The 27994-nt window shown below is 37.5% G+C and overlaps 1 long non-coding RNA gene across 3 annotated transcripts in view; it reads left to right on the plus strand.

Moving 5' to 3' along the window:
* LOC129047440 (uncharacterized) overlaps positions 1 to 27994 on the plus strand; it is a 1160145-nt gene that overhangs the window by 234149 nt on the left and 898002 nt on the right. For all 3 annotated transcript variants that reach the window (XR_010141853.1, XR_010141852.1, XR_010141851.1), the window contains exon 2: positions 4386 to 4582. This is a non-coding gene — a long non-coding RNA (uncharacterized LOC129047440). The remainder of the gene's footprint in view (positions 1 to 4385; positions 4583 to 27994) is intronic.

A 27994-nucleotide genomic window follows, 5' to 3' on the forward strand; every position in this document is an offset into this window, starting at 1 on the left:
TCAGACAAAACTGGATTCTTACCTCATATATTCTACTTACTCTATAACTTAGGTAAAGATTCCATTTCTTTAGGTTCCACCTGCTTGATCTTAAATGTATATAATATTGCAATATTCCCTACCTTTTTAGGGTTATTTTAACTATTTTTACTATACTGATGACATAGTATTTGGGGAAAATATGTGTCCAATATATAGTAAGTGGGAGGAATAAAGAAGCAGCAACATGAAACCAAAAGAGAGAAACATTTTTCAAAAGGGGAAGGAGGTGTCTTTTGTTTCACATGCTGATGACAGTTAAATTACTAGTCTTGGCCATTATCTTTAAATGTTAGGAGGTTATTGATGAATTTCACTTGAGCAGTCCGGCCAGAAAGATGCAAGCAGAGGGCTGTGAGTGTGGGTTGAAAGGAAGGAAGGACAAATAAATGCTTGTAGTGTGTTGTTTGAAATAAGGATACAAGGAAAAATCATGTACGTATTTATAGATGGATAAGAGAAAACAGGCGATTTTAAAATGGGAGACTGCAAATGTGGACTATTTTAAGCAGTTTCATTGTGAAGGGAAATAGGTCAGTAACTACACGTAGACAGAAGGGTGTGTGTGTGTGTGTGTGTGTGTGTGTGTGTAATGGTAAGGATTTTAGCATGTGAACAGACTGAAAGGTCCAGTAGCAAGGGGAGAGGTGAAAATACAGGAAAAAACGTAGAGCACTGATGGATCAAAGTCTTAGAAAAGACAGGAGGAGTTGGAATCAAGAACAGAGATGAAAGGGTTGGCTGTAAGCAAAAGAAAAAGCACTTGTTCTGAGATTAGAAAGAAGTTGAACTCTGAGTACTGACAGTGATAAGTGTCTATGTGTGAAGACAGGACATTGGGGGAGTTTATGTCTCTTAGCTTCAGATTTATCTGTAAAAGGTAGATGGCAATGTCCTCTACTGAGAAAGAATGTGTTATTTTGGTTATCTTTGTTGTTGCTCTTTGCTTGCTTCTTCCCTGTCAAGAGTGAGGACTCAGGCGTTGAAATACTCCATGAGGGATGTTTCTTTTGATGGAAAAATTGGATTCAGTCCCAATTCACCTTTTCTAAAGAAGAGATTTTTTCTGTGAACAATCATTGTTTGGTACTTCAAATCACTACACTCATTTCAGAAAGTCATGAAAGGTCCATAGAGGGGAGTGATGTATAAGAGTTACTGGCCAAGGCTTTTGAGAAATAAACAGGAACCAAGACTCCACATTTCCATGTCCTCTGCAAAATCAGCTTTCCAAAAATAGACTCATACAAGCTGTAGTCACAGTTGAATGTCATGTTTCTATTATTGCAATGACATAAAATCATTAAACCACTGCTAGTAGTAAAAGCAGTGGTGTCTAGTAATAGAACTGCTCTTTGTCCATTCAAAGGGAATTGCATTTTAAATGACACATGGTGAGCTATGTCCTGTTGAGGTGAGTGGCACAGACTGAGGTTTGACTTCCACCACAATTTATTAAATATCCTCCTGTGATAGTTCTCTGCAGTACCCAAGCTCTCAGTTCTGAATAGTGGTGTCAAACCGGCTGGCATGTCATAGGCTTAAGACACAGAAAAGTTTCCAATTTGTTGGGGACCATCTGTTAAATTTTTTGTTTCCTATATTTAAGTTAACTGAAAAAAGATCAAATATTCTGTTTTACCTTACTTTAAAAAATGTTTATATATGATAGAAACAAAAAAATATATAAACAAAATAAAGACAGGGTCTTACTATGTTGCCCAGGCTGGTCTTGAACTCCTGGGCTCAAGCAATCCTCTCACCTTGGCCTCCCAAAGTGCTGGGATTACAGGTGTGAGCCATTGGGCCTGGCCCAAATGTTCTTCATATGGAGAGTCGATAATACTCCCTTAGTCTCTCAAGATTTTTTAAAATATTTTTTTTAAATTTTTGTGGGCATATAGGAGGTATATATTTTTATTGGGTATATGAGATGTTTTGATACAGGCATGCAATGTGTAATAATCACACCATGGAAAATGGGGTATCCATCTTCTCAAGGATTTATCCTTTGTGTTACAAACAATCCAGTTATACTCTTTTAGTTATTTTAAAATATACAGTTAAATTATTATGGACTATAGTCACCCTGTTGTGCTATCAAATACTAGGCCATATTCATTCATTCTAATTTTTTGTACCCATTAACCATCCCCATCTTCCTCCTACCCCCCTACATCTTCCTCCTACCCCCCTACATCTTCCTCCTACCCAGCCTTCCTAACCTCTGATAACCATCCTTCTACTCTCTATCCTCATGGGTTCAATTGTTTTGATTTGTAGATCCCACAGATAAATGAGAACATATGATGTTTGTCTTTATGTGTTTGGCTTATTTCAGTTAACATAATATCTTCCAGTTCCATCCATGTTGTTGCAAATTATTGAATTTCATTCTTTTTGTGCCTGAATAGTACTCCATTGCATATAAGTACCACATTTTCTTTATCTATTCATCTGTTGATGGACACTTAGGGTGCTTCCTAATCTTGGCTATTGTAAACAGAGCTGTATCAAGTTTCTTTTTCTAGACTACTCTTTACATCATGTACACCATACAAGAAGAATTTTTGAATATCTTATATGATTCAGGCACATCATCTCAGTTAATCCCTCACAGAATCCAATGAGAGAATTACAGCCATAGGCTAATGAGTACATTGACATTTCAAGATTGAACACAATATTTCCAAAACCAACTGGGATACAAATTCGTGTCTGAATTAAACAAATGTGATTGAAGGAGTCATTGGATCAAATGTCTTTTCTAAGTTCTAAACCTATTAAGAAGGGGACAAGGAAGTTTTGACTTCCTTAGGCATTCAAATATCACCTTTATTATCAGCAAGACTGTATTGATAAATATACTCTCTACATAAGGCCAAAACACACTGCGCATTAGACCAATATTATCACCCTGAAACTGGCCCCTTGGATGAGAATCGTAGTTACAGAGCTAATAAATTGCATCAAGAAGTAAAGCCTACCTCTCACTTTTCATGAGTGAATGGTATAGATGCATTAGTCCTGTAAAATAAGTCATTCCTCTTATTGGCAATGAAATAGTGAGAGGTGCAGGGATTGGTTTCTATCAAATACCTTCAAGGGAGGTAGAGGTTGGTCAGTAAAAAGAACAGATGATTCCCTCTAAATGTGGCACATACTTTTTCCATGGCAGGTAATTCTCTCTTATTAATTTAATCCATTTAAGTGTTTTATCTTCTCTTTTACATTATGAGCTTCTTAAGTCACAAAAGTGTTGATTAAACCAGGACAAAAAAACAGGCAGCTAACACACTAGGAATGATGAAAAAGTATTATATTGGTGGATTTCACTGTGATAGGAAACAGAGTATAATTTTCCATTGTACTTTGGGGCAGCACACAGAGATGGAATAAATCAAGCACTGGACTCCAGAAGGCTTTAAGAAACTAATTAGGAAAGCAACAGCTCTTCTCCTGGCATGATTAAGAGCTGAGATCCATCAACTATGTGTATGGCATAGTTTTGTCTCCAAGTCCTGTTCTGCCAACTGGACATCCAATAGTTTGGGGAACACAAGCCCATTCTCTGGCAGAGTCAGTGGGTTCATGTCTAAGCCTCAGAGTTCCAGCTCTTTGACATGCTTGAAAATGGTTTAGTCTGCTATCTCAGCCTTTACTAGAATTGGTTGCCTTAAAACATTTTTTTGTAGCTATTTTTCCAGGCAATCTGCAGGCAGAAAGCTCCTTCTTTGGGAGACTAGCATGGAAGCATGTAGGGAGTAAGTTTTGGACAAGCCAATTTGTACTTCTCCATATTGACCTGATTATATCTTATCTCCCCATCATACTTAGCACAGTGTCTTGCGATATGTAACTGTTGAATAAAGGAGATAATGTATTGATGGATGAATGAATGAATAAATAATTGTGTAGAGAAAAGTATAGCCACTAAGGCTGTCTTTTCTTCATGCCACTCCTCCAGAGTTCTTATTTTCAAGAAGGTGCAAACATATACCTAGGAACCAATTAGAAGTCTGCTTCTCAGTAAAAGTCTAAGTTCCTTTTATGTGCTAAATTTCTCTTCTCTGATTTGAAACTCAGAATCTTTCAGCCATCAAATAAACCTCACATCAACGATGGAGTCATAGCCTATAGAACAATGACTCTCTATGTCTCTTAATGAAAGACCTCAGGTTTATTTTTTATTTCTTTTCGAAATGTGATAAAATCCCCTATATGTATTGAAAAATCCCCTTGAATTAAATAATAAATTGTAATCATAGTGAGCATTTTTTAATGTTCACTCTGTGCCAGTGCTCTGATAAATATTTGACATAGATTATCTCATTTAATCCTCACAGAAACCAAATGAAGTGTTTACTGTCATTATCCGTATTTGATGAAGAGGATACTGAGGCTCACAGAGAATTAATAATCTGTTCAAGACCGTCTAATGTGGAGTAATCAAGAGTGAATGCCCTGAAAGTACACACACCAGCCTGGACCAGCATTCTTTCTTTTTTTGAGAGGAAAAACTACAGAGGCAGAGTAGCAGCAGGTGAGCCACTTTCTCCATACCAATTGTACAAGGATCTGGCAGGCAAATATCTGTCATGGGAGAGGATCCAGTCTTGAGATGTGGGGCTTATAAGCCGCCTGGTTGCAGAAGCATGAGACCTTCCCCTGGGATAGATTGGGGCCAAGGTCAAAACTTTGTTGTTACAGTTCTGTGATGTACAAGAATTGTGACTTCTATCCCTGATCTTCCACCGCAGCATTTATAACAAGAGAGCTCAGTAACCCATCCCTTGGTGAGATCGGAGTCCAGGGCCCAAGTCTCATGTTTGTTGTCATATGGTGTTGGGGATTCTTGGCCCTCAGCCCTGTCCGTTTCATTGGCATCCTATCAGATGTCTGACTTGAGTACTCAGTTGTTGCCAGTTTTTCTATCTTCTGCATTTTAGTTTTCAAATGAGCCTGCTCTTTGCGGGAGAGGAAGTGTCAGCTGTCTGTGTGGAAAGTCAGCCTGCTGGGTCTCCAGCCCAGGCAGAGTAACCCTTGCCTATCACCAGCTGTTAAGTGGTAGAACCTTTATTCAAGTGCCACAGTATGGTGCCAGAGTGCCCAGCCTTAAGTGATTTTCAATAAGAAGAGGATTTAACCAACCATATGTACATTTCAAGTAGAATCGTAATCTACAGTACCAACTTTTGCTGTTGTATGTTTTTGTCTCTTGTTGCTAGTTGATCATTTGAAATACTTATGTATCAAGCTCCTATTTCTAGCCCATGTAATTCACCATTCTTCTACTCTCTGCTCCCTTAGAAGGTGAGATTTAATTTGGTTGTGAAACATCCAAAGATATGTTGTTAGCCATGAGATTGATATGCTTATTCACTGGGATGTGTGTTGGAGTGGACAGTTCTTAAAATGTAGCGTGCCCTAGAAGAAGAAATAAGTACAAATTCATGCTATGCATTCTGTCCTCTGTGTGGGTATTTATAGGAGATTCTAAAACTAGAACTAATGATGTTAAGAATTTGTCTCTATGCCAGTTGAGCCCTATGGTTTCTTGTCTGGAATTCTATTTGTATATCTTGCAAGTATAAATTTATTCTTTCCAATACTTCCCATTTGAAATGTATAGATTTATAAACTTTAACAATATAGAATGTCCTTATCCAGTCAATCATTAATGGGCATTTAGGTTGATTCCATATCTTTGCTATTGTAAATAGTGATACAATGAACTTATTCCTGCGTATGTCTTTATAATAGAATGATTTATACTCCTTTGGGTATATATCTAGTAATGGGATTGCTGGGTCAAATGGTATTTCTGTCTTTATGTCTTTGAGGAATTGCCACACTGTCTTCTACAATGGCTAAACTAATTTACACTCCCATAAACAATGTATAAGAGTTCCTTTTTCTTTACAACCTTGCCAGCATCTGCTATTTTTTGACTTTGTAATAATAGCCATTCTGACTGGTGTTAAATGGTATCTCATTGTGTTTTGATTTTCAGTTCTCTAATAATCAGTGATATTGAGGTTTTTTTTTTTTTCATATGATGGTTGGCCGCACGTATGTCTTCTTTTGAAAAGTGTCCATGTCCTTTGCCCACTTTTTATTTATTTATTTTTTTATTTTATTATTATTATACTTTAAGTTTTAGGGTACATGTGCACAATGTGCAGGTTAGTTACATATGTATACATGTGCCATGCTGGTGTGCTGCACCCATTAACTCGCCATTTAGCATTAGGTATATCTCCTAAAGCTATCCCTCCCCCCTCCCCCCACCCCACAACAGTCCCCAGAGTGTGATGTTCCCCTTCCTGTGTCCATGTGTTCTCATTGTTCAATTCCCACCTATGAGTGAGAATATGCAGTGTTTGGTTTTTTGTTCTTGCGATAGTTTACTGAGAATGATGATTTCTAATTTCATCCATGTCCCTATAAAGGACATGAACTCATCCTTTTTTATGGCTGCATAGTATTCCATGGTGTATATGTGCCACATTTTCTTAATCCAGTCTATCATTGTTGGACATTTGGGTTGGTTCCAAGTCTTTGCTATTGTGAATAGTGCCTCAATAAACATACGTGTGCATGTGTCTTTATAGCAGCATGATTTATAGTCCTTTGGATATATACCTAGTAATGGGATGGTTGGGTCAAATGGTATTTCTAGTTCTAGATCCCTGAGGAATCGCCACATCGCCACACCGACTTCCACAATGGTTGAACTAGTTTACAGTCCCACCAACAGTGTAAAAGTGTTCCTATTTCTCCACATCCTCTCCAGCACCTGTTGTTTCCTGACTTTGTAATGATTGCCATTCTAACTGGTGTGAGATGGTATCTCATTGTGGTTTTGATTTGCATTCCTCTGATGGCCAGTGATGGTGAGCATTTTTTCTTGTGTTTTTTGGCTGCATAAATGTCTTCTTTTGAGAAGTGTCTGTTCATGTCCTTTGCCCACTTTTTGATGGGGTGGTTTTTTTCTTGTAAATTTGTTGGAGTTCATTGTAGATTCTGGATATTAGCCCTTTGTCAGATGAGTAGGTTGCAAAAATTTTTTTGCCCACTTTTTTATGAGGTTGTTTTTTGTAAATTTGTTTGGGCACATTAGGGGAACAACACACTCTGGGTCCTTTCGGAAGGTGGAGGGTTGGAAGAGGAAGCAGATCAGAAAAAATAACTAATGGGTACTAGGCTTAATACCTGGGTGATGAAATAATTTGTACCACAAACCTCCATTACACAAGCTTACCTATGTAACAAACTTACATTTGTACCCCTGAACTTAAAATAGAAGTTAAAGTAAATAAATAAATACAGAATGTCTTGAATCAAGAGAAATCATCAGTAATTTAATAGTAGTAACATCTTTAACTCAAGTTCACAAAGTCAGAGACATAATCTGTTTTATTCATTTCTATATATTCCCAGTGCATAGACACTGGCCTAGAACAAAGTAGTTGTTAAATTAATTCTTGTTATTTGAATAAATAAACCAATATATGACTTCTGATGAAAAATTACCCATTAAATCATCTCAATTTTCTTGGGATATCAACATATCTGCTTTTAGTTATGTTTATTAAATTAGATAAATATGAGATGGGAAAAGTGATCATCTTTTCTTGTGTTTCCACACAAACTATTTGTTTCTCAGTGAAATAGACAATATATTCTAAGTAAAATTTTTTAAAATCTTGTGATTGGAAGTACTTTCAGATGTGTAGAATTGTGTGTGTGTGTGTCTGTGTGTATGTCTGTGTGTTTAATATTGGAGGATAATTATTTGAAAAAAAAAAGCTATTTTCTAGAGATTATCCACTATTTTGGATAACACCCCCCCCCCCAAAAAAAGTTGAATGTTGCACAGCAGATAACCAGAGAGATTCCTATTTTCATAACTCTCCCTTGGAGAGGGGTATTTCATATTGTTTAAGAGCATGAGCCCTTCCTTACTAGTTATATGTCCTTGAAAAACTTACTTCTTATTCTTATGTCTTGTTTCCTCATTGACAGAAAGAAAATAATAATAGTTTTCACTTTGGTATAATAATCAGTGAGTTAGTACATGTAAAGCATGTAGAGCATGCCTGGTACAAAGTAAGCTCTCAAGAAACATCATTATTACTATTATTCCTGTCTCCTAATGCATAAAAATCTTCACCTTCCTCAGGCAATTTATACAAGTCAGGAATAGTATAAACTCTGATTTTTAACTTTCATATTTAGTGATCTTAAAGAGTCTTCAAGGGGCTCCCTACTAGCCTTTTAATTTAAAAAAATGCCAGGTCAAATAATACAAAAACACATATAGGTCCCTATGATGCCTGTTCTGTCTTACTGAAACTGGGCTTTGTGGAATCCCTTCAATTATCCTTCATGTGTCTTCAAATTCTGAGAATGCTCAGGCTTCCTTTGTAGTATTTTTAAAACTGGTACTAGCCTCTGTCTGGCATGTGCAGTAGATGAGGGAACATTCTCCAATTGCATCTCTGAAACTTCTTCTGGTTCATCCCCTGCACACAAACCTGATTGAGCAGAGGGAGCTGAATAAGGTCAACACCGGGTGATTTTCCCAACTAAAATTTCTAATCTATTGTTGTAGGCACAGGGCTAAACCACAATGTGTGATGGTCCTGCTAGAGAAAAAAAAAAGTGCCATAGCAAGTAAATGGAAATTCCTTCAGGCGATGGAAAATGTAGCAGCTCTAAATACAGCTACACCTTTATGTAGAAACACCTAGAAACACTTGACTGGACTTCAAGAATGTGTGAAGATTTCTTCAGCATTAGTTGAAGGCAGTCTTCTAATTTTGGCTTCTGTAAACTTCCTCTCTTGCTCTTTTTGTTTTCCTGGCCCTTATGCATTTGACTTTCTTCCCAATGACCCGCTCTCTGACTTTCTTTAGGTAATTTGAAAATACTGACTGTGCAGATGCCAAGGGTGAAAAGTATCTTCATCCTCACTTAACTGCACGTAGCAACTCTCTTTTCTCATCCCCAGAGGAATTTTTGTAATATTGTGGGGAGTACTTGTGTCTGTACTATAATGTCTACAGAAAAGAATAATGAACGAAGCTACCCATAATTAACTACATTTTAATGGGCTTTGATAAGAAGTCAGCTCACCCCAGTCTCAAAAATGAAAACAAAACAAAGAAAATTTGACTTAATAAGTGACATATGTGGCCGGGCGCGGTGGCTCAAGCCTGTAATCCCAGCACTTTGGGAGGCCGAGGTGGGCGGATCATGAGGTCAGGAGATTGAGACCATCCTGGCTAACACAGTGAAACCCCATCTCTACTAAACACACACACACACAAAATTAGCCGGGCGTGGTGGCAGGAGCCTGTAGTCCCAGCTACTTAGGAGGCTGAGGCAGGAGAATGGCGTGAATCCGGGAGGCAGAGCTTGCAGTGCGCCGAGATCGCAACACTGCACTCCAGTCTGGGTGACAGAGCAAGACTCCGTCTCAAAAAAAAAAAAAAAAAAGTGACATATGCATATGCATATGAAAGTTAAGATGATTTGGGGTCATAGTAATATGTTGAAAACAACATAGAATCTGTTATTATTCTTTAAACTTTTTTGACCAATGGCTTTCTGAACATATAGCTAAAGAACTCTACCCTTAGAAAATACACATAAAGTAGACATCTACAAAATTTTTTGAAGATAATTTTCACAGATATATTGTATGAAGGCTATTGCTATATTCTACAGAAATATATAAAATTCACATTAAAATCCCTGCCTTAGCTCAGGCCGTTGCCAGACTGTTGCATCACGGGGTCAGGTGCAGTGAGTGCATCACAGGTGTGCTGAGATTATTACCTATTTCTGTCTTTAAGGCAGCAAGGCAGAATCAAAGGTAACTAGAATGAAGGGGTTTGTTTATTCTCATTGTACGAAAGCAGGAAAGTTTTCCCCAGTAAACCATAGATATGTGATCACTTCCTATATGATTCTTAAGTAAAATAAGTTGAACATACTGACAAGGATTGTTCACTTATTTTTGCAGTGGATGTTTATTGACTGTCTCCTCTTAACTATGCACTATACACTGTGTTAGATATGGGCGAGGCAAAGTTTTTTTTTTTTTTTTTTTTTTTTTTTGACCTTAAGGAAGTCATAGTCTGTAAGGGAAAACACATACCCAAATAATTAAGTATAATACCATATGCCATATGTGTAGACCTGTGGGAGCAAAGAGGAGAGTAGGCTTCATTTTATTTGGATGAAAACACATATCACCAAAATAACATTTGATTAAACTTTGCAGGCTAAGTGGAATTCACTAAGAAGATTATGTGTGCTAGGATTATTTTTCCTATAGATATTTTTCTACAGCATTTTTAATGGTTGCATACTATTCCGCTATGTGAACATAATGCAATTTAGTTTTTAAATTTTTTTTATGCAGGGTGGAAGTGCAATATTGCTCCATCAATTTATTGCATTGTAATGAAGTCAGGGTCTTTAACGTATTCATCACTGGAGCAATGCACCTTGCAGCCAACAAGCAACCTCCCATCATCCACCGCCACCATCTCCCAACACAATTAATTTAATCAAGTCCTTTTCATCACTAGTTGATTCCAATTTTTGGCACTATAGCCAATATTAATATAAAGATTCTTATAGCTAAGTCATAGTACATGTTCTTTATTCTATTTTTAGAATACAGTTCTAAACAAAATTACTGGTTCAAAGGACCACAGCATTTTTAAAGCCTAAATACTTTTTCTCAAGCTAGCATTATTGAAAAGCAGGGCTTTGTGTTCAGATAGACTTGAGTATAAAATATAAACATTTATTTTCTTGTTTGACCTTGGGCAAGTTGCTTAAGGGGTATTCCTCTTGGTTTCTTTATTTTTAAAGTATTCAGATAATACGTATATTGAAGTCCTGCTTTAAAAATTATAGTGGAGATTAATATTTATTGAAGCTTCTACATATTTTGACAATAGTTACCAGATAGTTGCTAAATACTAGAAAGAAAATTCAAGTGTTCCATTTTAAGTTAGTGTCATTAATTAATTTCTAACAGAACATGTGCACTGTCTGAAGAACTACGTGGTGTTGTTATAGTCCATTCGTTATATGGCCAAAATTTTGGAAATCCAAACTCACTGTCCATATAAATCACTTTAAAATTGATGGGCTGTGTTAAGAAATTTGGCCTGAAAAATAGGGATGTTGTAGTATCAGATGAAGAGATAAAAATCTGGAATAAAATTTGTATTCTTCCACTCATGACCCGTTTCTTTTAATTTCTCGGAGCCTTGGTCGTATCATCTAAAAAAAAAGAGTGTAAGTTTGATTATTCTTTCAGCTTTAAAGAATCAAGTGAGCAATATAAATTAAAAACATAGATAGGTATCTAAATTGTTTTTCTTTTATAGTTTATTATTTTTAGTTTTTGAATTCACTCTGAATCTTTTTACTTATTGAGAAAGAGGAGATCATGCAAAATCTACACTTTTCTCATACTTGTCAGTGTATTATATTTTTCACACTATATTGATGTGGGGCATTAACTTGAAGAATCTGGATTTATTTTTGAACTCCTGTCAGCACTCCATAATTAACATTGCCCAGAAGAGAAATGCTATTTTGCCTCCTGCATCATCAACACAACTGTCAGCAAATAAGGAAGGCATCGTCTTTACCATTATTGCTGCTATGTATGAAGCAGAAAAGAACAGCTGGATTTTCACACACTAGGCTGTTAGAAAAGCTAGCAGTTAGTGAAATCTATTTTCAGTTTCTACCTATCTTTTTTTTTTTTCTTAAGAATGTAATTAAAGGGAAAAATGTCATTTTTATCCTGAAGTCTATTTTTAAACTCTTAATTTGGGACATTTACTGTTCTCAGAGTTGTTTATCTCAATGTCGTTTTTCTTTCTTGACATTAAAATGCAAAGTTAGTGTTGATTGCTTAGTGGTCATTTCACTTATCCACTCACTGCTCTATTGTGTCTGTGTCCTAAATTCCCTGTAATGTTTCAGATCTTTCTCTGTTCTTCAATTTTGTTTAAATTTACAATGGTGATGGGTAAGTGAGTCTTTTTTAAAACGAACAGTTGCAACAATTGCAAGGACTAAGTCTTGCTGCAATAAAAGGGCAATGCCATAGCTCAGACATTTGCTTCTTTAAGAAGGTAAAATATCTGTAGCCTTCACAGTTACAGTATGCCAAAATTAGGTAATGTAAGAAACCTTTATTAAATAAGATTTTGTGTTTCTGTGTGTGTGCTTTGTTTCAGCTATATACAAGGTAGGCTTGAGACCAAAGCAGCCACTTTGGAAAGCAGTTCAGCAGTTCCTCAAAATGTTAGATGTAGAGTTAGCATAGGCCAGGCATTCTACTCCTAAGCATATGTCCCCCAAAATAAAAACATAGGTCCACACAAAAACTTATACATAAATGTTTATGGCAGCATCATTTATAATAGCCCCAAAGTGGAAATAACTCAAATTTCTATCGAGAGATGAATGGATATACAAAATATGATACATCTATACAATAGAAAGTACTGATACAGGCTATAGCATGGATCAAATGTAAAAACATTATACTCAGTGAAAGAAGCCAGAGACAAAAGGCTACATATTATTATTCCATTTGTAAGAAATGCCAAACATAGGTAAATTCACAGAAATAAAAAAGTAGATTAGTGGTTTTCAGGGTTAGGAGACAAGGAGATTGTGGAAACATTGTCAATGTGGATGGAATTTTTTTTTTTTTTTTTTTTTTTTTGAGATGGAGTTGCGCTCTGTCACCCAGGCTGGAGTGCAGTGGTATGATCTCAGCTCACTGCAACCTCCCCATCATGGGTTCAAGCAATTCTCGTGCCTCAGCCTCCCAGGTAGCTGGGATTACAGGCATGCACCACCACGTCCAGCTACTTTTTGTATTTTTAGTAGAGACAGGGTTTCCCCATGTTGGCCAGGCTGGTCTTGAACTTATGACTTCAGGTGATCCACCCACCTTGGCCTCCCAAGGTGCTGGGGTTACAGGCGTGAGCCACCACTCCTGGCCGGTATTTTTTAAAATTTTTTTCAAGTGATAGTATGTTCTAAAATTAGATATGGGTGATTATTGCACAATTCTGTAAAGTTTCTAAAAACCACTGAACTTTACACTTAGAAAGTGTGATTTTTTGCATATAAATTATATCTCAGTAAACCTGTTATACAAAATGTTATATATATATATATATATGAATAAAAAATAGAAATTGAGAATGAACATAGGAAATGAAGGGGAAAATTATGACTAAACAATTCATCATAAGCTCTTCATGTTAAACATTCTTTATAAACATTTCTATTTTTAATGACTTCAGAGTATATTTTAGCTAAGTGAACCACAATTTACTTAAGCATTTATATATATATACATATATATGTGTGTATATATATGTGTGTGTGTGTGTGTGTGTGTATATATATATATATATATATATTTTTTTTTTTTTTTTTTGAGATGCAGTCTGGCTCTGTCACCCAGGCTGGAGTGCAGTGGGGTGATCTCAGCTCACTGCAAGCTCCGCCTCCCGGGATTAAGCCATTCTCCTGCCTCAGCCTACCGAGTAGCTCGGACTACAGGCGCCCGCCACCACTCCCGGCTAATTTTTTTTTTTTTTTTTTTTTGTATTTTTAGTACAGATGGGGTTTCACTGTGTTAGCCAGGTTAGTCTCGATCTCCTGACCTCATGATCCACCCACCTTGGCCTCCCAAAGTGCTGGAATTACAGGCGTGAGCCACCGCGCCTGCATGTATATTTTTAAGTGTAGGTAGTTGCCAGCCATTATTATATGTTTTTTCTCTTTTTCATTTTTATTGTTTAAGAACCAAGCAAGGTGTTTGTGGTCATTGACACACATCTGATCAGTTTTCTAGGACCTGGAAGTGTACTTCAGGGCGTCACTGGCAGCCTGGCAACAGTAGAGGCGATTTTCTTCTCACATGGGTCACTGCTGTTGTCTTAACTCATTCTGAGTAGACTGCCAATGATGATTGAAGATGTCCTTCATATTCTTCTTATTTGGAGGGAAGTGTGGCTGTCAATATTTTTCTGATTGAAAACAGATTTCAAGGCTTCTCCTAGCTAAATATGGCAGGCAAGTAATTCACAGACTTGCAGATGACAAATTCTGACAGACCAGAATAGAAAAATGGGAAAACAGCTTAGTCCAAAAGCTTCATGTGTCTTTTTACTAATGAAAGATTTAGTACTTTAAAGGATATTATAATGAGATCAAATCAATTTTATAGCAGAATGAACAAATGAGAATAACAAATGGAGGTCAAAATGTGAGTTCTGTAATGCACCAGTTGGATCTGCAAGGAAGGAACTTGATGTAAGTTGATGTGTGATTGCTCCAGTTTTGAAAGAATGTAATTCAGTCTATGTCTGATTTCATTAAGGATGTTGGGATAGCCCTGGAGTAATTCAAAGAGAAGATAAATGTAAAGGGTGCTGAGTGTGTGTATGGAAGTGCATATTTATCCTGCACTTTATCTGTTATAACATGCATGGATCTATTAACTCTCTAACATGTGATGTCTCTTATGATTTAATCTTGTATAAGTTTGAGAGCTAGAAACTTTCCTGCTCAAAAAATGTAATGTGATCACTCTAAATTTGTAGCACTAAATCTTTTGCTGTGACCCATTCACTATGTGGTAGAGAAGATTCAAGGAGTAAACCTAGACATGCAGTTATATTACCTGTTGGTTAGTGATGGATGCTTAAAGTACATTAAAACGAGTTTGCTAACACTTTTTCTGTCACTTTTCATCTCTTCAGCCCCTCAGCTACTTATAAAAGGAAGACATTTGTCTGAGAAAAGGTCCCCAGGTGGGCATTAATGTCCATTTCTCTGCATAATTTTATACAAAATAAACACTATCATAGGACTTGATATATTATCACATCATTTCATGGAGTAATTAACATATACCCCATAATAAACCTATTAGAAATGTTTATACTGTTTAGTTTATAACACGTGGAAATTAACATTCAGAGTGATTTTAACTTTTTAGTAACCAAAGTATAAACACAAGAATTGAGAAAGGAAGTAAGAAAATCAAATAACTTTTATGATGCCCCTATTCTAGCACTATTCTAGAAACTTCTAATATGTTAGCATATTTAATCCTCCAAAAATTATAGGAGGTAAACTTTATTACCTTTATTACACAGAGAAGGAAACAAAAGGTCCCAGGTCATAAACCTACCTCTTAGCAGAACAAAGATTGAATTCAGTGTAACAACTTTTTAAAGCCTTACGTTTTAGCTTAGCCATGTGTTTCAATGTGTTATGTACATGGAATCAACCTAAATGCCCATCAGTGATAGACTGGATGAAGAAAATGTGGCACATATATACACCATGGAATACTATGCAGTCACGAAAAGGAATGAGATCATGTCCTTTGCGGGGACATAAATGGAGCTCAATATCATGTCCTTTGCAGGGACATAAATGGAGCTTCCGTAAATGGAAGCCATTATTCTCAGCAAAGTACTGCAGGGACAGGAAACCAAACACTGGATGTTCTCACTTATAAGTGGGAGCTGAATGGTGAGAATACATGGACATCTGGCGGGGAACAACACACGCTGGGGCCTGTCGAGGGGAGGGGTGGGAAGAAGGAGAACATCAGAAAGACTAGCTAATGTATGCTGAGCTTAATACCTAAGTGATGGATTGATCTGTGCAGCAAACCACCATGGCACATGTTTACCTATGTAACAAACCTGCACATGTTGCACATGTACCCCTGAACTTAAAAATAGAAGTTGAAGCAAAAAGTAATTTTAAAAGGCGTTGTGTTTAAGCGTAATCAGATTATTGGAAAGATATTCAGCTTTACCTTTTGTTATGAAAGTTGAATCATCACTGTCTTGCAGCCTTGATTAATTTCTTAACACAGTAGCTATCTTTATGTTTTATTTTCTTTACATGTATTTTCAGAACATTATATAGCTCACTGGGAAAGCCCAAGATAAAAATAATATTGATTAGGAAAAAAAGTTGTTGTGAAAAGGAAGACTATGCCTTCTTCAAACTTTCAATATTGTCTCTGATGCCAGGACCTTATAACTTCTTCCCCATTCCCTTCCACTCCTCACAGTCACACACTTTGTACACATCTTAAATAAACTAAGCAAACAAAAATATAAAAATTAGTTGGCCCTGATCATTAAAAAGTCAGGAAATAACAAGTGCTGGAGAGGATGTGGAGAATTAGGAACACTTTTACACTGTTGGTGGGACTGTAAACTAGTTCAACCATTGTGGAAGTCAGTGTGGTGATTCCTCAGGGATCTAGAACTAGAAATACCATTAGACCCAGCCATCCTATTACTCGGTATATACCCAAAGGACTATAAATCATGCTGCTATAAAGACACATGCACACGTATGTTTATTGCAGCACTACTCACAATAGCAAAGACTTGGAACCCACTCAAATGTCCAACAGACTGGATTAAGAAAATGTGGCACATATACACCATGGAATACTATGCAGCCATAAAAAATGATGACTTCATGTCCTTTGTAGGGGCATGGATGAAGCTGGAAACCATCATTCTCAGCAAACTATCGCAAGGACAAAAAACCAAACACCACGTGTTCTCACTCATAGGTGGGAATTGAACAGTGAGAACACTTGGATACAAGAAGGGGAACATCACACACTGGGGCCTGTTGTGGGATGGGGGGTGCGGGGAGGGATAGCATTAGGAGACATACCTAATGTAAATGATGAGTTAATGGGTGCAGCACACCAACATGGCACGTGTATACATACATAACAAACCTGCAAGTTGTGCACATGTACCCTATAACTTAAAGTATAATACAAAAATAAAAATAAATAAATAAAAAAAGTTAGTTGGCCTCTTTGCAATTGGGGAGATTGTATGGATTCCATAGCATTCACTAGGGGATGATAGCAGTCTGCTCTTCACCCTGCCATGGAGTAATTCATAAAAATTTTATAACTCCTATTATTAGAATACCATCTCCAGTCTTTTCTAAATATAGCTTCTTTCTATCATTTAAACCAGGGGGCCCCAACTCCTGGGGCCACAGACTTGTACTGGTTCGTGGCCTGTTAAGAACTAGGCTGCACAGCAGGAGGTGTGTGACAGGCAAGTGAGCATTACTGCCAGAGCTCTGCCTCCTGTCAGATCAGCTGTGGCATTAGATTCTTATAGGAGGGCCAACGCTGCTGTGAACTGCATATGTGAGGGATCTAGGTTGTGTGTTCCTTATGAGACTCTAACTAATGCCCAGTGATCTAAGGTAAAGCAGTTTTATCCCCAAACCATCCACCCCCAACCCCCATCAGTGGAAGAATTACCTTCCCTGAAACCAGTCCCTGGTACCAAAAAGATTGCGGACTGCTGATTTAAATGTATGTGAATGATAAACTGTGAAGTTCAGTTTCTTTCCGCAGATTATGAAGCTCTTTTGCTTCTGTTTTGGCTCTGTTCTTAGGCTAGTTTATTGAAGAGCAGAGAAATAGATGCCAACAATATCTGGATTTAGAGCCTTATGTTCACGTTCAGGTACTAGATATCTTTACCAAGCCATGGCCCACAATAACCATTATGACCAAAGGATCATTGTATTGGTCCATTTTCATGCTGTTGATAAAGACACACCCAAGACTGGGTAATTTATAAAGAAAAAGAGGTTTAATGGACTCACAGTTCAGTGTGGCTGGGGAGGGCTCACAATCATGGCAGAAAGAGAAAGGCATGTCTTACACGGTGGCAGGCAAGAGGATGAGAGCCAAACGAAAGGAGAAAACCCTTGTAAAACTATCAGATCTCGTGAGACTTATTCAATACCAGGAGAACAGTATGGGGAAAACCGCCCCCATGATTCAGTTATCTCCCACAGGTCCCTCCCACATGTGGGAATTATGAGAGCTACAATTCAAGATGAGAATTTGGGTGAAGACACACTCAAACCCTATCAATTATAACGGTACTATCGGTTGGTGTTTGTCTGCTTGGGCTACTGTAACAAAATACCACAGACTGGGTAGCTTAACAGAAATTTATTTATATTCTCACAGTTCTGGAGGCTGGAAATCCAAAACCAAGGTGCCAACAGGGTTGGTTTCAAGTGAGGCCTCTCTTTCTGGCTTGCAGATACCTGCTTTCTCACTGAATCCTCACATGGCCTTTCCTCTGTGTGCATGCAGAGAGAGAAAGAATATCTGGTGTCTCTTAGTCTTCTTACAGTGACACCAGTCCTATCTGATTGAAGCCCCATTCCTAAGACATCTTTTAACCTTAATTACCCCCTTTTAAACCCTATTACTAGATACAATCATATTGTGGGTTAAGGCTTCAATACATGAATTTTGGGAGGACACAATTCAGTCCAAAACATTTTACCTTCTGTCTTCCCAGAATTTATGCTCCTCTTGCATGCAAAATACATTCACCCCCTCCCAATAGTCCCAAAAGTCTTGTTCCATTCTAGCATCAATTCCAAATCCAAAGTCTTTTTTTTCCTCTTTATTTATTTATTTTTTTTGAGACAGAGTCTCACTCTGTTGCCCAGGCTGGAGTGCAGTGGTGCAATCTCAGCTCACTGCAATCTCAGCCTCCTAGATTCAAGCAATTCCCCTGCCTCAGCCTCCCGAGTAGCTGGGATTACAGGCGCCTGGCTAATTCTAAATCCAAAGTCTTATCTAAATCAAATATAGATTAGACCTGAGGTATGATTCATACTAATAATCCTCTCCTACTGTGAACCTGTGAAACTACAGGTTTTGTGTTTCTAAAATACAATGGTGAGACAGGAATAATTTAGACAATCACATTCCCAAAGGGAGAAATCAGAAAGAAGAAAGAGTGGCAGGTCCCAAACAAGTCAAAAATCTAGCAAGGCAAATTTTATTTGATCTTTACAAATAATTAATATATATTTAATATTTATGTATATTTAATATTAGTATACATTTAGTATTTTAACTTTTATTTTAGGTTCAGGGATACATGTGCAGGTTGGTTATATAGGTAAACTTGTGACTCAGGGGTTTAGTGTACAGATTATCATCACCAAAACACTATGCTTAGTACCTAACAGGTTTTTTTTTTTTTTCTTTCTGAACCTCTTTCTCCTCTCACCTTTCCCCTTCTAATAGGCCCCTATGTCTATTCCTTTGGTCTTAAGGCTTGAGAATAATCCTCTCTGGCTGGCCTCTCTGCACTCCAAACCCACGGGGGTTGCAGCAGCCCCACCTTCTCAGCTCTCCATGGTGACCCTGCACCCTCAGTTCTGTGGGGTGCCCTACCCCCAGGACCCTGAGCAGTGGCCTTGTCCTTGAGGCACTGGCCAGTGCATCATCCTGGCCCACTAAAACCAAGGAGGTGGCTCCATCCTCTGAAGCTGAGGAGAAAACAGACTTGTCTGCTTGGTTTATGGTAGGAATAGCAGCCCAGATAATCTCTGAATTGTCTTTGGGACCATTCTTCCATTTTCTTGTAGAGGAGCACATGTTCCCAATCAGGTAGCCCTGTTGTCCCATCCTGTAGGATCTCTGAAGCCTGACAGCTTTCTTTTATTCTGTTGCATTGTTTCTACTCCTGATAGCCCCTGTGGGAGGTATTTCTGCTGGTATAATCCCATTGCTATTTCTGGCTTCAGTTAAGACAGCTGATTAAATTCTGTGGGTAATCCTTTGGAGAGTAATTTATGAATTGTCCAGCCTCACCCTATGCGTTTCATCCAGAGCACACTTTCTCATTTTTTGGCAACATGCATAGGCAGAGAATTATTGAAATCTTCAAGTCCTGTTTTCTTTTTGCTAAATAACTTCTTCAATCTATCTCTTTCCTCTCTCATTTTACTATAAGCAGTAAAAGGAAACTAAGCCGTAACTTCAACAATTTTATGAAATCTCAACTGAATAACTAATTTTATCACTCACAAGTCCCACCTTCCACAAAACACTAGAACACAATTTAGCCAAATTCTTAGCCACTTTATTACATGATTGCCTTCTTTCCAGTTTCTAACAGCATGTTCCTGATTTGTGTCTGAGACCTCCCAGAAGCACCTTTAATGTTCATATTTCTACCAACATTGTGTTCCTAGTGATACATGTCTTCTCTAAGGTGATACTTTCTCTCCAGCTCTCCTGTTTTCATGTTGAGCACTCACCAAAATCACCTTAATGTACATATTTCTGCTACTGGTCTCTTAAGACAATCTAGGCTTTTACTAACCTGGACTTCAAATTTCTCCCAGCTTTTACCCGCCACCCAGGGTCAAAGCCACTTCTACACTTTTGGGTATTTGTTAAATCAGCACCCCACTTCACAGTACTAAAATCTATATTAGCCTGCTGAGGCTGCCAAAACAAAATACTACAGAGTGGGTGGCTTAAACAACAGAAATGTATTTTCTCACAGCTCTCAAAGCTGGAAGTCCGAGATCACGGTAGGAGCAGGAATAGTTTCAGGTGAAGCCTCACTTCTTGGCTTGCTGTCTTCCAGGTGTTTTCACACAGGGTCTTTGCTTTGTGCATGCACAGAGAAAAATCAAGAGGGAGAGGGAAAAAGAGAGGGAGAGGGAAAAAGAGAGGGAGAGGGAAAGTGGCAGTGGAGGAGATGGGCGGGAGGGAGAGATCTTTTGTGTCTATTCCTCTTCTTATAAAGACACTAGTCCTTTGAAATTAAGGCCCTACTCTTTTTTCTTCGTTTAGCCTTAATTGCCTCCTTAAAGCCATTATCTCCATGAACACTTCAGGGGTTAGAGTTTCAATAAATGAATTTCTGGGTGGGGAAGATATTCAGTTTATAATAGATGAGATTATACTAATTGGCTCAGAGCAACAGTTTTTCAGCCCCCTGGATCTTTATAATCACTAAGGGGAGAGGGAGAGAGGAATTTTTAAAAAAAGACTGATGTCCAGACGTTACCCCAGAACATGGAAATCAGAGTCTTCCAGGCTAGAACAGGGCATAACAACTTTTTAAAATCTCCCCATGTGATTGTAAATTGGCATCCAGAATTGAAAACCACAGTCTTAAGTCCTTTAGGCTCCTTTGACTGAAACAATAACGCATAGAATGTTGTGGATCCATTTGGGAAGAAGAAAGGAGGACTTGGTACTGGCATTTTAAGCATATTAAATATGCTTATAAGGAATACATGCTATACATTATACTTTATGCTAATCTATACATTATACTATATATCAGAAAAAATATATATATAGTGTATAGCATCATATGTACTTATAATGTAGGTATAAGATAATAGGAAAGGCTCTAGAGTCAGACAGCTAGGGTTCTAATTCTGTTCTCATTACATTACGTTAACATTCTTAGGATAAATGGTGGTGACAATGACAGTATTCTCCTTGGTTGTGAGGATTGAGATTATACAGGGAAAACCCCAAATAGTCCATAAATATTATTAGCAGTAATAGTTAAAGAAGATGGAAAAACCTGAGGTCTATGTCTATTTGTCTTCTCTCTGATACACTAAGATCCTCAGGCTTTGGAGCAAGGGATTCAAAACTGTATCCTTGCAAAGCCTAAATTGGCTAAATTTTGCATATCAAAGTGGTAGGGCCTGGGGCACTCAAAGGGCATTTGAAAATAGCAGAATAATTCTAAAGCAAGTGGTTAAGGTCACAGTAGATACAGGAGGAAAGCTGTGAGCAAAGTTACAGCTCTTCAAGGTGATTTTTTTGAGCTTTCAGAGGATGCTGCAAGAGCCCTAACAGAAAATGGAGGAGGCTTTTTGTAGGTCACTCTTGTTGTGTTGGAATATTAGACTTTTTTGATTAATTTTAGAACTCCGCAACCCAACATTTTGAAATTTTTCAGAAGATATCCTATGTGTTTTGAGTTGAGGCTGCCTGTGAGAAACAACTTTTTCTGAAACACTGAGCAATTCAGTTTGGCATTTCAATCTGTCTCCTCTTACATTTGTATTAGAAAAAGCCAACCTGGTGGAAATGTTGATTCTCAGACTTGAGAGTGGTTAAAAAAATAAATCTTTTGTTCACTTTCTTTTAGAAATGTTTCCTTGTTCTCATCTGAAGTGTGTGGGAAGCCCTACCTAATCTTTAGCATTTTTATGAAATTGTCATAAAAAGCTTTTCTGTGTTGTATATAAATTCTTATCTCAGTTGGAAGTTGAAGGGGGTTAATGGTGATGGTTTTCCTTGACATATCTATAGTATACTACTTCAGTGTAGAAACACTGGCCAGCTAAGGAGGTTTTTTCTTAAAAAGCTTGGTAGTAAAATGCATGGTTTCGTGTTTCCAGCGCTAACTTGCTTGGTTTAAATTCTGCCTTTGACATTTACTATTAAATAGTTTAATTTCTCTAAGACTCAGATTACTCATCTGTAAAAGGAGGATAATAATAGAATCTACTTCACAGAGTCGTTATGAAAGTTAAGTTTGCCAGTATACAGAAACTCTTGGAGTACTCCTGGGTCCATAGCAAGCATCACTAAGTGTTAGGAATTCCTGAAGGTTATTGTAAGTTTTTTTGTTTGTTGTTTGTTTGTTTGTTTTTCTTTTTGCCAAACCCACTGAAGAGGCAGTAGTCTGAGAGTCTACTGGAAAAACAAACAAACAAACTTATCTCTGAGCCACATTTGTCCAAGTTTGAGGGTATTGACTCTGCCATTTAGAAGCTAAAATCACTGGTAGCCTTTGTTAACTCATTTCTAAAAGGGGGAAAATCTGATATCTCCTTTGTTTATCTGGTATAATGGTTCAGTACAATGACTTTCTACAAGCCACTGCTATCTCCTGCCTTGAAGATTTCAGTAGCCCCCAAGTTGGTGTTACAGTTTCCATTCTTACCCATTTAACAGCACATTCTCCATGCAATAATCAGAGAAAAATATAAATTGACTCATGCTATTGCCTTGCTTAATAAGTTCATTGGTTTTCTCTCATTTTTGAAATAAGTATCAATCTCATCATCATAGTTTATATAGCTCTGTATGATCTATCCATGTTTAAATCTCCAGCTTATCTCTAATCCCTACTCCTTTGTTCATTCTGTTCCAGTCACACTCACTTTTTTTATGTTCCTGGATCATCCCAAGCCCTTTTCCACCTCAGGGCCTTTGAATATATTCAGGGATTTTGCATATGTTTACAATTACCAAACATTTTTACCTGGGATCTCCAAAGGGTTGGTGATCCTTTTTAGACTGTAAGTCTTTATTCAAAATCATGTCCTCAAAAAGACCATTTCTTACTATCTCATCTAAAGTGGGCAACACTCCAGGATGATCTGCCTCATATCTCACCCCTTTAATACATGTCAAACCTTACAATCATCTTGTTTATGTATCTGATTACTTGTGTATTGCTTCTCTTCACTGACATTTTGAAGGCACAATATTGTCCAAATTTTACGTCATTATATTCCGTAGTGCCTGGAACATAGTAAATGCTCAATGAATATCACTGGGAGGAAGAAAGAAAGAAAGGCAAAAAAGAAAAAAAATGATAACATATAAGGTGCTCAATATATTTTAGCATTATTAAAGGAAATATTAATAAAGATTAAGCACAGAATGAAAAAGTTCTACTGACAGCCAGAGTCTGACTCTAGGAGTGTACTTCTTCAGAAGAAATATAGAGTTAGTTTTTTAAAGCCGTGAGCCTGAGAACTGTTTCTTTCCCATAGGAAAAAAGCAATGTCTCTATCTAAGTCATGTTGCCTGACTGACAATCTCTGGGCTTGTACATTAGGTAAGTGCTAGGCTGGCTGGTGACTGTTCACTGTGTAAGGATTTTAGCAGCAAGTTGCTTCTGCCACAGTCATACCACACCCAAGAGGTTAACTGTTCAAAGCAAGATATGGTGCCCAGTACAGACTATGCTGGTTTCAGTAGGCTAGTGCCAAGTTGAAATTTGTCAGGGCCATCTCTGCCTTATATATTTCATTATTTCCTCTGTCACTGAACAATAAAATGCTTGTGTGGATAATCTTAATTCCTTGCAGTATACATCATGGCTCTTCTATTTTTAGAAGGCCAAGATAATACTCTGTCTCCAAATCTGTTCTTGAAGGCTCTTGTCTTACTGAAATTGCTTTTCCTGTCTCCACCAGTTGGACACTCAAAAATATTATTTCAAGAAGACCTATTTTAGTTTTGCCATCTATAATCTGGAGAAAAAAAAATGAGGTCTTATTCTGATCTAACAATTACTGTGGCTGTTTCACAGAGAGAAAGAAAAAGAAGAAAAAACAAGATGTGTCTGGTGAAATACCTTCTACTTCTCATAAATATCACCTGTCAGTGACTTTTCCAGAAGACATCCTCCCATAGGCTGTCTTAAAGGGCAGACATTTTGGGCTGTGACTGTTTTATATACAGATATATTCTCTGCTTTAGTAACACTGATATTAAACTTTGATTGCTTGCTGTATTCCAAACCATTCTAAAGACTGTCTATATATTAGGTCATTAGATGCTCATGTTCCACAGATACAAAACAAAACAAAACAAAACTGAGGCACAGAGAGGTCAGTTGTGGTGTTCAAGGTAACCCACAAAGTCGTAGAGCTAAGATTGTAATCAGACAATCTGGCTTCAGAACCTTTATATTTAACCACTATAATCTCTCTCAATGGCAGTAGCTTTGTGGACTCTGGGTCTTAGAATGTGGGATGCAGGGACTCTTGCATGTATCAAAATAAAGTTTGCAATTTATTTTAAATGTTAGTCATCTAAAACCAATAGCTTCAGAAAAAAATTGCTTCCTCTTTACTTCCAAGAAAAATTTCAGGCTTATAATTATAATTCTACATTTAAAACCGTCCAGTATTTGAATTCTTGTTACCAAAGCAACTGCCTTCTCCTCAGCATCTTGGATGAGATTGTCAAAATGAAAGGGTTTATATTCAGTATGGTCTAGATTTCTGTTATAGGGCCCTCAACAGAACCTCAGAATGAAATCTAAATAGACTGAATCATCCATTTTGTCTGTCCAAGTGTCTATTTCCTAGCCTCAGGAAAACAGGGTGAATGACAGATAAAACAGTAAATGTGGACTGAAGGAAAGAGACCTTCTATGATGAACACAGCCCAAGAAGCTGAAGAAAGAAATCAGTTTTTGACTGGGCACAGTGGCTCACGCCTGTTGTCCCAGCACCTTGGGAGGCTGAGGCGGGTGGATCACCTGAGGTCAGGAGTTCAAGAGCAGCCTGACCAAAATGGTGAAACCCCGTCTCTACTAAAAATACAAAAATTAGCTGGATATGGTGGCACATGCCTGTAATCCCAGCTACTCAGGAGGTTGAGGCAGGAGAATCGCTCGGACCCAGGAGGCAGAGGTTGCGGAGAGCTGAGATCATGCCACTGCACTCCAGCCTGGGCGAAAGAGCGAGACTATGTCTCAAAAAAAAAAAAAAAAAAAAAAAAAAATCAGTTTTCAAAGGAGTCTCTGAGAGACCTAGTTTATTGTTAAATAGTTGTTTGGGGAAATTTTGTCTTTATACCATGAACTTGGCACTTCAAACTCCTTAATATTTAAAGAGAGGCTCATTCCAAAAGCATTAGAGCCAACAAAACACGGCAATGTCGGCTCTACTATTTACAAGCAGAAGGATATTTAGCAAATCACTGAACCTCACTTGTCTTTTAACTAAAATGAGAATAAAAGAGCTTTCTTTATTTTAGGGCTCATGTAAAGATTCCTAAGATAATGCATGTAAAGTGATTTAGTGCTAGGCCTGATATATAGAGAATACTCAATAAATGACAGATAATAAAAGAGAATATTTATGTAGTTAATACAAAAAGAGCTTCAGGTTTGGGGTTAAACTTTGGATGGAGCAGCTGAATTAACTCCCCTTTTAAATTGATGAGCTGCTACTGATTCTATGTGGGTGCATAATGCAGAGATGATGGGAAATCCAAATCATTTCCCGAAATCCTCCTCTGTGCATCAAACAGAAAAAGTTGAGTCAATGTCAGCAGAAACCCATTTGGACAAGACCATCTCTACTCTAAACTTAGTATTTGGGGGCTTTCCATCAGCCTACTAGTGCTGTCTAGTTTATCAGAGAGAAAATAAAGAATTGGACATTGTCCAGTTAAGGAAGAGCTGGTGTTCCAAAGAGGACATCAATAAGTTCTGGAGGTGGGTCAGGGAGTAAAATAATGAGGCATTAAGAGTGAGGCAAGTAGGCTCCTAGGAGGACTGATTGTCAAAACTAAACTTTACTTTCCACTTTTCCCTAAAAACTACACTGCATTTGCTGGACTTGTGTGTGTGTGTGTGCGTGTGTGTGTGTGTGTGTGTGTGTGTAGAGCCGCCAAAAGCATCCTGGGCGCTTGCAGAAATCCAGTTTAGAACTCCCCTAAAAATGCATGTAAGCAAACATAACCAATGTGGCTCATTTTTGTATAGATATTTTTGAATAACGTTTTTCCAAAAAAATGCCAATGCTAAAATCTTTAAAAGAAAATCTATGTAAAATCTTCTGAGATGTTTATCACCTATTAAAGTGTCAAAAATATTATTTAGAATACCAAAGAAAGGGCTTCAGATCTTTACATTTGTAAACAGGCAAATATTTGGTCGGGATGGGGAGGATTCCTCACAGGTTCTCAGGAGACAATTCACACATCAGGAAAAACAGTAGCTTGGGCCACATCTTCAAAACTATGGTTTAACACTTTTCTTTAAAGACTCTGTTCTAGTAGTTTATTTTTCCTATGAAATAAATGAGCTTTGCTCCCACAGAAGTGAAATTAGAGCTACCAGGACCAAGGGTTTTGAAAACCTTGTAGAATGGGTATTTCTATCAGAACCTGAAGGGTTAAGCCTAGAGCCGCCACTAGGTGTCATGTTGGGATTGGTTTTGGGAACATGAGCTCCCTAAATGTCTCCAAATAAGAAAAGGCACCTTCTAGGTTAATTTCAGCTACTGTTCAGTTTCTTTAAATAGAGACTCGTACACTGCACATGTCAAATCTTCAGAGTCTTTCCCTTTGTTTTACAGGTATTTACAACCATTTAAACTTTTCAACCCACCATGCAGGCCTAGCAGGAGGTAGATTTTGAAATAGGGGAGGTGTGACAACAGGATCACATTGTAGGGAGGGAGAAGTCTGTTTTAGTCTTGTATCTCTTAAAATCTATTTAAATTCCTCCATCTGAAAACATCGGAAATTAACATGCAAATTGAGAAATAATTTGGTGCCTGCTATATAAAATGCATACAAGTTTCATATGTGAAAATTCCAGATTTCCCACTAGATTTTCTTCATCACATCTTGTCATCTATTCACCTCCACTTCACTGACTTCCCAGCTGAGTTCTACAACATTCTTCTCTCTGGGTCTGTTTAGTTAACTTAGTAAATAAATTGATAAATAAAATGGTTCAAATTTGAATGTTAATCATTTCACAATTTGCCAATTTCGAAAATACTGTTTTAAAAGAAAATAGTTTTTGGGGGGCCATATTTTGGCCACAGAGAATAACAGTTCAGCACAGATAAACTAGATGACAGTAGAGAAAACACAGTGGTTTTAAGCTCAGGGTGTGAAGGGTACTCTATTCTAGAAATATTTTCACATAGCTACTTATTCCATCATCAGTAAAGCAAGTTCTATCTCTGTTTTTGCAGGAGTAGGTAGGTTAACATTACCTGAAAAAAGTAAAATTTAAAAACAAAAGGATGCCAAAAAAACTTCCTATTTTCTGGAGAAGAACAAGTCTCTGACTGAACCTCTAAAAGCAAAATAATAAGAAAAAAATGCAGAACCAGATAAAATTGTAATCAGGTGCAGTAATTCAGACAGAAGTTGCTAGGATTTGAACACCTGTAGAAAGCCTTGATAGACTAAAAGAAATAATGCCTTTTTACTTCCACAGCATTTTCTGATTTAAACACA

The sequence above is a fragment of the Pongo abelii genome, chromosome 9 (genome assembly GCF_028885655.2).
Source record: "Pongo abelii isolate AG06213 chromosome 9, NHGRI_mPonAbe1-v2.0_pri, whole genome shotgun sequence".
Classification (NCBI taxonomy): Eukaryota; Metazoa; Chordata; class Mammalia; order Primates; family Hominidae; genus Pongo; species Pongo abelii.